Here is a 12298-nt window from a genome sequence, read left to right as displayed (position 1 = left end):
AGAGCTGGGAAAGAATTTTGAAATTGAGATTTATGGAAAAGCAAGAGGACTTAGTGAGAATGAATACACCACGTGGAATGAGAAATGTGTACAGGTGACCACAGTAGAAACATGAACATAAACATATCCCAAGGCATTTAGGAGAATTCTGGTGTATTATGCTTTCAATTCCTTCTCCATCAGAAATTCATGGAAACTTGTGGTCACATGCATTAAAGAATGGTATGTATTTCATATGTTCTGTATTTCTCTTTTTACTGTATTGCATATGCTTTGCCATCTCCCTCTCCTTCATGTGTTGGTGTTTTTGTCCCTAGTAAGTTAGTATTGAAAGATCACTTGCTAATAATAGGAGTCTTATTATTTGAGAAAAAAATGTGTCCCTGCTTATGTATTTACTCCAAATTCATTTTAATTATAGTCTTTAACAATGATGTTCCTAAGAGAGGTTTCCGTTTTCTCTAGGATGCTCTACTGATGAATCATTTCAGTGGAAGTGGTTTCTCCTTGTGTGTATTTATGAGGCTGCAGCTTTTTGTCTTGAACCTGAGCATGCTGCAGCCAATTTCCTTAACTTTATGTCACTGCTGTTGAGATAAGAAGAGAGTTTGCTTTTGAGCCTTTCCACAGGAAGAGTAGATCCCTTATTGGGTCATGATAGGAAAAGCAGAACTTTGATTACCATGACATTTCCTGTGTCATGTTAACTACTTTAGGAACACCACTGCAGGCATATGAATTAAGATTACCGTACTCTCCACAAAGTCCAAACATCCCAGTTACCATTCAGCCCTGTTTGCCTTGTTTTGCGTGCGTGCATGCTCAGTCATTTCAATCGTGTCCGACTCTCTGCGTCCCCATGGACCATAGCTCGCCAGGTTCCTCTGTCTATGGGAATCTCCAGGCAAGAATAATGGAGTGGGTTGCCATTTCCTTCTCCAGTGATAAAGTATGAAATGAGTGAAGTCTCTCAGTTGTGTTCGACTCTTTGCAACCCCATGGACTGTAGCCTACCAGGCTCCTCTGTCCATGGGATTTTCCAGGCAAGAGTATTGGAGTGAGTTGCCATTTCCTTCTCCTTGCCTTGTTTTGTTACTGCTACTGCTGCTAAGTCACTTCAGTCATGGCCGACTCTGTGTGACCCCATAGACAGAAGCCCCCACCAGGCTCCCCCGTCCCTGGGATTCTCCAGGCAAGAACACTGGAGTGGCTTGCCATTTCCTTCTCCAAGGCATACTCAAATAAGCATAGCTAGCCTAAAACAGTTTAGAAGTAGCCAATGTAAAGAGAGTGGGCTTGCAAAAGTCAGAAACAAAAAGCAGTATGACTGCACAGAAAGACCATTGATCATTTATACGCAGCCAAACAAGGCAAGGAGATAGTGATTTCAGAGTAGATGCAAAAATAGTTCCACAGAAGCAAATTAGGGCAAAGTTAATTTATGTTCAGCTTTGCCTGTGTAAGAACGTAAAAAAGGGTATGATATGATCTGCAGATATTTTATTCAGAATACTCAAAACTGATATAAAAGCTTTGAAATTTGCTGAATTGTTTGGAAAGTGCGTATATATGGAAAGACTAAGACTCTGAGGGAGAGTAGACCAGAGGCATAGACCTGGGTTTAATCTGCAGCTCTTCCCTTTTCTAGCTGTGGAATGGGAAAATTACATTACCTTTCTGAACTTCAGTTTTCTTTACTGTACAATGGAAAAGTATTTCTAATTAATAGAGTGGTGTGAGAATAGAATGAGATAAAATAAATAGAGGCACTAGGTCACTGCCTGGCGCATTGCTAATGCTCTGCATACCAAAGTATTCTTCTTCTCATAAACCTCTGGATAGCTTAGATTATACAAGACATTTGTGTTCCCGTACCTGGAAATGCCATTGCAGTAAAGCCATAAGCTCCTTTATAGGGATTTTACTTATTTTCAGGGAGATTCACAACTTGCCTATAAAATTAGAAGCTTGGCATCAGGTAGTAGGAAGAAGAGAAAAAGAAATGTTTTTTCCAGACCTCCATAAAAGGCAACTTTGTTAACTAGTTTGTGTGTCTGATTGGAAGGAGTTTGCATTGGGTGACCCTGTGAGAGTGAGCTGACCCATTGTGAAGTGATTGGGATTTGGCATGATCACAGGATGTCAGCCGGGGCCTGGAGGAGTGAATCACAATTTGGCTGAAAACTGCTCTCTTGCAAGGTCAAGTTCAAGTTATTGCCTCCCCGCCCCCCCCCCCCCAAAAATAAAGAAAAACAGAAAGTCACAAGAAGAATGGCTCCTAGAATAGGAGTCTGCGCAAGTTTTGGAGAGGGAGAAGGAGCTTGGAAGTCATACAGAAATCTTTTTAAAAGTCAGTTTTCCTTGATCTTGCCTTCTCAAGATGCTCATCTCACTCACACACCCCACCTCCACCCCACCTCCACATGCATGCCCACTCACTGCTCTTCTAACACTCCTTATTTCTGCTCAAGCAATTCTTTCTTTATCCTCCTTGTCTTGACCTGTCATAGTCCACGGATTTGACATTGGTTTCAGCTCTTCTGAAATCTCTTGCAGGATTACTCAAACTGGATGATAAGGCTCTCCACTGGGTCCCCCAAACCTTGCATTTATTACACTGCAACTGTATCAAGAGCCCCTCTAGATTCTAACTTTGCTGTCTTAGTACCTACATTGTGACTGGAACATGGCAGACACCCAGTAAAGCTTATTTGAGCTGACTTGAATAAGGGTCGGAAACTCCAAAAGGCTGCAGATAAGGGTCATCGCAGTGTGAGGCTGGGGAGTGAGGAGTTGTGTAGACTGCCGCTTCCTTCAAGCTGGTTGGTATAAATTTTCAGAGCATCTTCCCTGGAGGCCTTTTCTCCCTGACTTATTCCAAGTAGAATGCAGTTTTATAGACTGTACCCACTTTCCTGCTTTGGGGATAGATACATGGAGCTCCTTTGAAGTTTTTCTAAAGGCCCTCAAAAAGTAAACAGAGAAATACAGGTTTATCGAGCACCAGAGTATGCCACCTGACGGTTTTATTCACACCATGTCACAACCCGGGTGGTATCACTAGGCCTCATCTTACGGATGACAAAAGCCATACAGCTAAATACAGGTAAAGGAGATTCTCTTCCACCTCTTACTGTCTTTCTCTTTTTGTCACTTAAATTCCATTAAGAAAGGCAGAGTTGAATTTGAGTGCTGACAGTGAGTATTGATGGTAAAGGCTCAGTGCTTCAGAGCTTACAAAGTGCTCTCCACATCCAAGACTGCACTGAATCCACACAAAACTCTGAAAAGCAGGCATCGTAGGGATCACCCACATTGTCCAGCTAGGGAAGAAAGGTATAGAAAGGTGTCACAGCATCCTAAGTGTCACACAGTTCAGGACATCCGACCTCGAGACCATTGTCCCACAGCTCTGACCACCTGACAGTCTTTCACAATTGATGTAAACTCGGCTCAGACATGCAGACAGTGGAGCAGATTTTGTGGCCACAGGAGGAGATTTGTCTTCTTCAATCATCTGGTGCAAAATGTACTTATTTACTTATTTATAGCTCACATCATTCCACTACAGATTTATTAATACAGTGATTTTATATGGTCTTAAGCCACCTAATCACATAAGCTGATTAAGCCAAATCACTTAATTTCTTTGTTTTCATGGCAAGAAACAACCAAATTGAATATAATTTTACCTTCCTCACAAATATGCTCTAGCATGACCTCTTCCTGTGCCTCTAGTCCCACTCTTTCCCCTACTCCCCACAATCTCCTGGAAGCATCATCACCAACCTCCTCCCACAACCTTTGTTCCCCATGGTGGTACCTCTGTACACGCTATATCATTTGTTTTGTCAACCTGTGACTCCATCTCAGCTCCAAGGCCTACCTCCCTCACCCCCAATACCTTTCTAACCTGACTTAATCATCCCCTGTATTGAACTGTTGTTCCTCTCTTTAAAATTATGTCGCCCCCTTTGTTATATACAGACATCTGTCACATGGTTTGTCTCCCTGACAACCCAAGCTTGATGAGGGCAGAGACTCTGCCTTTCATCTCTGCATCCCTCACAGTGCCTAGCATGATGGCTGACACGCAGTCGTGATCAGCACATGATTTACTTCTCTTTAGCTACAAGAGCGTGATGTTTTAGGTAAAATAATGTGCTTCCTTTTTATGGGTGAATAAGAAGATAAAGTTTATTACTTAGCATTAACACACCTGCCATTCCCATGGTTCCCACCCCTCTTTTAGGTTTCACTCTAACATTGTCTTCGCAGTGGGAGCTTCCCTGACTCCCCTATCTAACGTTTTAAGTTCATCCCTAAAACCCATTATCTTCCTTTCCTGTTTGATTTTTCTCCACAAAGTAGAAAAACAGCGCTAAGTAGAAAAGTAGCACTATATAGCACTACCTTAGTACTATATATTTTACTTATTTTATCTGCTTTCCCCCATTAAAAGGAAGCTCCATGAGAGCGGGAGTTTTAGCAGTTTTATTCAGTGTTCTATCCCTGGTGCCTGTAACAGTGTCTGGCATATAGTAAGTGGTCAATCTATATTGCTTGAATGAATGAATACATACTACTGTGTATTGTGTGTATGTGTGTGCACACGCAAACACATGCAGGCGTGCTACCCCTCATCTTAAGCAAGACACATGAAGAATCCCTGCACATGGATTCAGAACTGGGGTTCAGATGGTGGGTCTCAGGATGAAAGGGAGCTTGAGAGTCTTCTACTTTGACCAAGCTGAGTATGTGAGTATGGTGTGCTATAGTAGGAGGTTTCAACTGTATCTTTAGATCTGCATTTATCAGTGCTGGGGGTTTTGCTCTCCTATGAGTCATATAATTTTCACGTTTATAATCTTTTGGTCAGCACTTAGCAAATACTGTATGAAATTTGTTAACGCCTTTCTTCTCTCTCTTAAAATTGGAAATTGTGCTTTCTCCCGCTCTCCATTTTTCATCATGACTCAGCAATGGTTTCTTCTGTACTGTTATGTGGATTAATTAATATTACTCCTACTCCTACTACCACCATCTCTACTTTTTAGGCTTAGTTTAGCACAGATGGTAAAGAATCTGCCTACAATGCAGGAGACCTGGGTCCAATCTCTGTATTGGGAAGATCCCCTAGAGAAGGGACTGACTACCCACTCCAGTATTCTTACCTGGAGAACCCTTTGGACAAAGGATCCTGGTGGGCTACAGTCCATGGAATTGCAAAGAGTTGGACTTGACTGAGCGAGTAACACTTTCCCTTTTATTTGATATAAAAAACAAAAACAATTCTGCCATTTCTCCCACTTCCACACCCTACTTGTGGCAAACACCAGTCTTTTCTCTAGATTTTAGCTTGGTTTTTGAGTTTCTAAATTAAAAAAAAAAATTTTTTTATTCTGAATATAAGATAATTATATGGTATTTGTCTTTCTCTTACCAACTTATTACAGTTAGCATAAGGCCCTTGAGGTCCATCCATATTGTTGCAAATGTGACTGCCCAATATTTCCAGCATCATTTATGAAAGAGATTATCCTTTTTCCATTGTATGTTCTTGACTCCTTTACAAATTAATTGACTACATATGTATGGGTTTATTTCTCTGCTTTTCTATTCTTTGCATTGATCAATACAACTGTTTTTATGACAATACCATACTGTTTTAATTATTATAGCTTTATAATATAGTCTGAAATCAAGCAGTACAATGCCTTAGATTTGTTCTTTCTCAAGATTGCTTTGACTATTTGAAGTGTTTTATGATTCCATACAAATTTTAGGATTGAATGTTCTATTTCTGTGAAAAATGACATTGGAGTTTTGATAGGGATAACATTGAATATATCTATTGCTTTGGGTAATATGGTCATTTTAACAATATTAATTCTTCCAATTCATGAACATGTAATATCTTTCCACTTATTTATGCTGTCTTCAGTTTCTATCATTAAAATCTTGTAGTTTTCAATATTTAGGTCTTTCAGTTACTTGGCTAAATGTGTTCCTAGGTATTTTATTCTCTTTGATGAAATTATAAATGAAATTGTTTTCTTAATGTCTTTCTTGTAGGTCATTATTATTGTGTAGAAATGCAACAGATATTTTATGTATTGATTTTGGATCCTGCAACTTTCCTGAATTTGTAAATTCAAGCAGTTTTCTGATGGAGTCTTTAGGTTTTTCTGTATATAATATGGGGCTTTCCTGGAGGCTCAGAAGGTAGAGAGATTGCCTATGATGCAGGAGACCTGGGTTCAATCCCTGGGTCAGGAAAATCCCCTGGAGAAGGGAATGGCTACCCACTTCAGTATTCTTGCCTGGAGAATCCATGGACAGAGAAGCCTGGTAGGCTCAGTCCATGGGATCTCTTGTCATTTGCAAATAGTGCAGTTTTACTTTTTTATTTTTAATTTGGATGCTTTTTATTTCTTTTTGTGGACTAATTTGCTCTGGTTGGGACTTTCAATACTATGTTGAATTAAAGTGCCAAGAGTGGGCATTGTCTTGTTCCTGATCTTAGATGAAAAGCCTTAAGCTGTTCATTGAGTATGACATTAAAGGTGGGCTTATTGTTGTTCACTGTTCAGTTGCTAAGTCACGTCCAACTCTTTGCAACCCCATGAATTGCAGCACACCAGGCTTCCCTGTCATTCACAATCTCCTGGAGTTTGCTCAAATTCACTCCTTCACAGTCTCCTGGAGTTTGCTCAAATTCCATTGAGTCAGTGATGCCATCCAACCATCTCATCCTCTGTCGTCCCCTTCTCCTCCTGCCCTCAATCTTTTCCAGCATCAGGGTCTTTTCCAATGAGTTGGTTCTTTACATCAGGTGGCCAAAGTATTGGAGCTTCAGCTTCAGCATCAGTCCTTCCAATCAGGACTGATCTCCTTTAGTCCTGCTTTGATCTCTTTTCTATCTAAGGGATTCTCAAGAGTCTTCTCAATATACCACAATTCAAAAGCATCAATTCTTTGGCTCGCAGCCTTCTTTATGGTCCTACTCTCCCATCCGTACATGACTACTGGAAAAACCATAGCCTTGACTGCATGGACCTTTGTTGGCAAAGTGATCTCTCTACTTTTTAATATTCTGTCTAGGTTTGTCATATTTTTCTTACAAGGAGCAAGCATCTTTTAATTTCATGGCTGTAGTCACCATCTTCAGTGATTTTGGAGCCCAAGGATAGAAAATTTTGGAGCCCAAGAAAAGAAAGTCACCATCTGCAGTAATTTTGGAGCCCAAAGCCCCAAATTTTCCACTTTTTCTCCATCTATTTGCCATGAAATGATGGGACTGGATGCCATGATCTTTGTTTTTTGAATGTTGCATTTTAAGTCAGCTTTTTCACTCTCCTATTTCACCTTCATCAAGAGGCTCTTTAGTTTTTGTTTGCTTCATGCCATTACAATGGTATCATCTACATATCTGAGGTTGTTGATCTCCAACCCCCCCACCCCCACCCCGCAGCAATCTTGATTCTAGCCTGTGAGTCATCCAGCTTGGCCTTTTACATCATATACTCTGCATAGAAGTTAAACAAGCAAGGTGACAATATACAGCCCTGACATACTCCTTTCCCAATTTTGAATCACTCTGTTGTTCCATGTCTGGTTTTAACTATTGCTTCTTGACCAGCATACAAGTTTCTCAGGAGGCAGGTAAGGTGGTGAGTAGTTCATCTCTTGAAGAATTTTCCAGTTTGTTGTAATCTACACACTTTCCTATAGTCAATGGAGCAGAAGTAGATTTTTTTTGTTCTCTTGTTTTTTCTGTGATCCAATGGATGTTGGCAATTTGATCTCTGGTTCCTCTACTTTTTCTAAATCCAGCTTGTGCATCTGGTAGTTCATGTTCACATATTGTTGAAGCCTAGCTTGAAGGATTTTGAGCATTATCTTGCTAGCATGTGAAATGAGTGCAATTGTATGGTAGTTTAAGTATTCTTTAGCATTGCCTTTCTCTGGAATTGGAATACATGGCCTTTATTGTTTTGTGGTATGTTTTCTGTATACCTGCTCTGCTGAGAGTTTTATCATATTGTTAAATGGAGTTGAATTTTATCAAATGCTTTTTCTGCCTCTATTGAGATGATTGTATGATTTTTATTTTTATTCTTCATTTTGTTAGTTGGGTGTATCACACTGACTGATTTGTGGGTGCTAAACCATCCTTATATCCCTGGAATAAATCACTTTTGATTGTGGTATATGATTCATTTAATTATATTGTTGAATTCAGCTTGTAGATATTTTGTTGAATAATTTTTGCATTTATATTCATCAGAGATATTGGTCTGTAATTTTCTTTTCCTGTGGTATCCTTATCTGGTTTTGGTATCAGGGTAATGATGGTCTCATAAAATCAGTTTTGAATAGTTCCTTCCTCTATTTTTTGAAAGAGTTTGAGAAGAAATGGTATTAATTCTTCATTGGATGTTTGGTAGAATTCACCAGTTAAGTATTCTGGTCTTGGACTTTTGTTTGTTGGGGGGCTTTTGATTACTAATTCAATTTCCTTACTGGTAATCAGTCTGTTCAGATTTTCTGTTTCAGTTTTTTAAAGCGTGTCTTTGTTCTTTTTTTTGCTTAATATTTCTGCTTTTTAAAAATAATTTTACTTATTTATGTTTTTATTTTTGACTGTGCTGGGTCTTTGTTGCTCCTCAGGCTTTTCTCTAGATCCAGCTAGCAGGGGCCATTCTTTAGTTGCAGCGTGTGGGTTTCTCTTCATTGCAGTGGCTTCTTTTGTTGCAGACCATGGACTCTAGGGTGAGCAGGCTGCAGTAGTTGATACATGTGGACTCAGCAGTTATGGCTCCCGGGCTCTAGGGTTCAGCTGCCACACGGCATATGGGATCTTCCCGGATCAGGGATCAAATCCATGTCTCCTTCATTGGCAGGTGGATTCCTCACCACTGAGCCACCAAGAAAGCCTCTGGTTCAGTTTTATTAGGTTTATTAATATGTTTCTAGAATTTATCCATTTTCCCTCTAATTGTTGAATCTGTTGGTATATAATCATTTACAGTGATCTCTTATGATCCCTTGTTGTGGTATCAGTTGTAATGTCTTGTCTGTCATTTCTGATTTTATTTATTTGACTCCTCTCTCTTTTTGGGGAAGGAAATGGCAGCCCACTCCAGTATTCTTGCCTGGAGAATCCCATGGACAGAGGAGCCTGGCAGGCTACAGTCCACGGGGTCGCAAAGAGTCGGACACAACTGAGCGGCTTCACTTCACTTCACTTCTTTTTTGGGGGGTACTTTTTAAAAATTACTGCTTGACACTTTTTTCTTACTACTTGGCATTGTCATAGAATGAAAACTGAAGGGCTTTACCATCAACCTTATTGTTGCTATTGTGGTATTGTCATGTCTGCCTTTGGGGTAATATGTAGAATAAGGGATCTCAACAAAAGGTTCTGTTCATCACCTACGGGACACAGAGAGACTAGATGGGTCTGAAGTTTGTACCCAGGCACTAAAGTCAATACTTGGACAAATTAGTTAATCATTCTGTGCCTTAGTCTTTCCATCAGTAAAAAGGGTATAATACTCATACTTACTTTACACGGTTATTGAGAGGATAAAATCCATGTAAAATGCTGAGACTAGTCAATAAATAACAGTTGTTATTATTTTCCCCAATTTCAGAAACTGCCCACATAAGATACACTGATTCCACATTTCCTTAATTCTTTGTTATTGATTTTATCTGTATTTTTTAGTTGCACTCAAATTAGTATTTATTCTCAATGATTTTTACATTACTTTGATTGGCTGTGTTTTCAAGACATTGCAGTAAATTTGTTAACAAGCATCGTTGCAATATTTATGTCCCTAAATTTTTACCATAAGTGGTGAATATAAAAATAGAAGGCTTTCAAGCATAGATGTGGACTTCTTGGATACAGTGTGCTTCTTTGCTTCCCTCTTGCTGTGAGCATGTATCTTTGATAGAGTGCCTGGTGGGATGAAAGCTGCTGAATATTGTGGACCCTTGAAAACGACAAGGATTTTCAGCAAAAACTGTAACTCGTAATGTATGATTCTAACCCTTAAATATCACTTGTTAGTTACCTAGATTCATGATTGCCTATTCTCTTCTACATCAGCCCTTTGGGTAGAATGAACACTCTAATTAAATTAAGCCATTGGATTGTAATTATAATTTTGAAATAGAAAATCCTCCAGGGAATGTGATCATATTTATTATTGGAGAGACTCATGTGCCTCACTACTGCGGGCATTGCAGGCCGGATACAGCTCCCCACCTTATGAGAGTAGGGGAAGCATGAGCCAATGGAAGCAACAACATATGAATATTAGTTATGCTTGGTAGTAATTCTTGGATTGAAGATTTTATATCATGGCAGTTTCACACTTCTTCTTTGGGAAATCAGAACTTGTCCTGGGTTATTGCGGATGATAATAATCATTACTAAAATTTATGGAGCCCTTACCTCATGCCAAGCACTATTCTCAGAGCTGTACATTTATTAACTTACTGAGTCCTCACAGGTACCCAATAAGGTAAGTTTTATTATAGCCCCGTTTTACCTATGAGCAAATGGAGACACAGAAATGTGAACAATTTTCCCAAGTTTAAACAGCCAGGTATTGGTTGAACAGGCAGATGACTCTAAAACTTGACTCTTCACCTTTATGCCAGACTGTCTCCTGAAGACAAAGGCCATGTGTCTCAGAAACTACCTGACTTAAACTTTCAGTAAAACATTTGGCATGCTACCAATGTCATGGTCCATGCTGCTCATAAAGCTCTAAAGACAAACACTACATTTTGGACAATGACAACAACCCTTGGCTGTTGATTGGTGTTTCAGCACAACCATAGTCATCTGCTCTGTTCAGTTCAGTTCAGTTCAGTTCAGTCGCTCAGTCGTGTCCGACTCTCCGCGACCCCATGAATCACAGCACGCCAGGCCTCCCTGTCCATCACCAACTCCCGGAGTTCACTCAAACTCATGTCCACAGAGTCGGTGATGCCATCCAGCCATCTCATTCTCCGTCGTCCCCTTCTCCTCCTGCCCCCAATCCCTCCCAGCATCAGAGTTTTTTCCAGTGAGTCAACTCGTCGCATGAGGTGGCCAAAGTATTGGAGTTTCAGCTTTAGCATCAGTCCCTCCAATGAACATCCAGGATTGATCTCCTTTAGAATGGACTGGTTGGATCTCCTTGCAGTATAAGGGACTCTCAAGAGTCTTCTCCAACACCACAGTTCAAAAGCATCGATTCTTCGGCGATCAGCCTTCTTCACAGTCCAACTCTCACATCCATACATGACCACGGGAAAAACCATTGCCTTGAAGTTAAATTAATTAAGCCAGCAATTACTGAGACTATTTTTTATCAATTCTGCATAGTTTCTTTCAGGTATTTATTAGTTCCTTCTCATCTGTAGTTTACACATCTTCCTGTCACTCAGTGTCATTATAATTTCAGAAGCGTTAAGACCACAGAGGAAAAAGCAGTTTAGACATTATTTAAACAATGGAGAAATCAAAAATTAGACAATGGAGACAACTTTTTTAGTGCCCCATCTAGAGCCTCCTGAGGTCAGTGGCTGTATCTCTCCTGTCTTATCCCCCCATTGCCCAGCACAGGTCTGACTCTGTAGGGGCTCAAGATGACTTTGAGGAGGGAAGGAACTGTGGCACTAGGTGAGGACACGAAAGACAGGGAGCATCCAGGACGTGCCTGCAGATATGGGACGAATGCTGAGCAACAGACCTAACTCTAGTGGCACCAGTGGAGCCACTGCCTGGTGTCCAAAACGAGAGTCCCGTGAAGTCTTCCTAAGCTGAGCCATTAATTTTCAAGATCGAGTAGAGACCTTCCAATGGACCGGGCTGGGAAATCAGGTCTAATCAGCAAGAAAAGAGATAGTTAGCCTGAGCAACATTGCTCACAGGAAACAAAGCCCAAGGCCTAAAGCTAAAGGCACCTACCTTGCACCCTAGATGCTAAAAAGTACCCAGACTCCTTGAAAGGGTCCGGGAGGTACAAATAGATCTCCAGACTTAGACGGAAGGTGAAAGATACCATCATAGAAGTGCAAGAAAAAGGGCCTAGGGATAGAGGCCAAATGAGAGCTGAAGATAAAAATACTATTTAGGGAAACAAACACTCTGATCAAAGGAAGCACAAAATGCTAAAAGAGCATCTAGGAGTAACAAAACCAAGCCTGGAAGTGAACTCAAAGAAAAGGGGCCAACTTATATGCAAGTAAGGAGGCAGGAAACATTCAGGAAACTATAAGCAATTCAGTATGT

The 12298-nt window shown here is 40.3% G+C and overlaps 1 protein-coding gene across 1 annotated transcript in view; it reads left to right on the top strand.

Moving 5' to 3' along the window:
- Nucleotides 1-12298, top strand: part of AGBL4 (AGBL carboxypeptidase 4) — a 1400873-nt gene that overhangs the window by 988370 nt on the left and 400205 nt on the right. The gene's annotated exons all lie outside the window — the stretch shown is intronic.

This window comes from Moschus berezovskii, chromosome 4 (assembly GCF_049115385.1).
Source record: "Moschus berezovskii isolate FMDL1 chromosome 4, NW_MosBer_1.0, whole genome shotgun sequence".
Classification (NCBI taxonomy): Eukaryota; Metazoa; Chordata; class Mammalia; order Artiodactyla; family Moschidae; genus Moschus; species Moschus berezovskii.
This window is presented reverse-complemented; position numbering and strand designations above follow the sequence as displayed.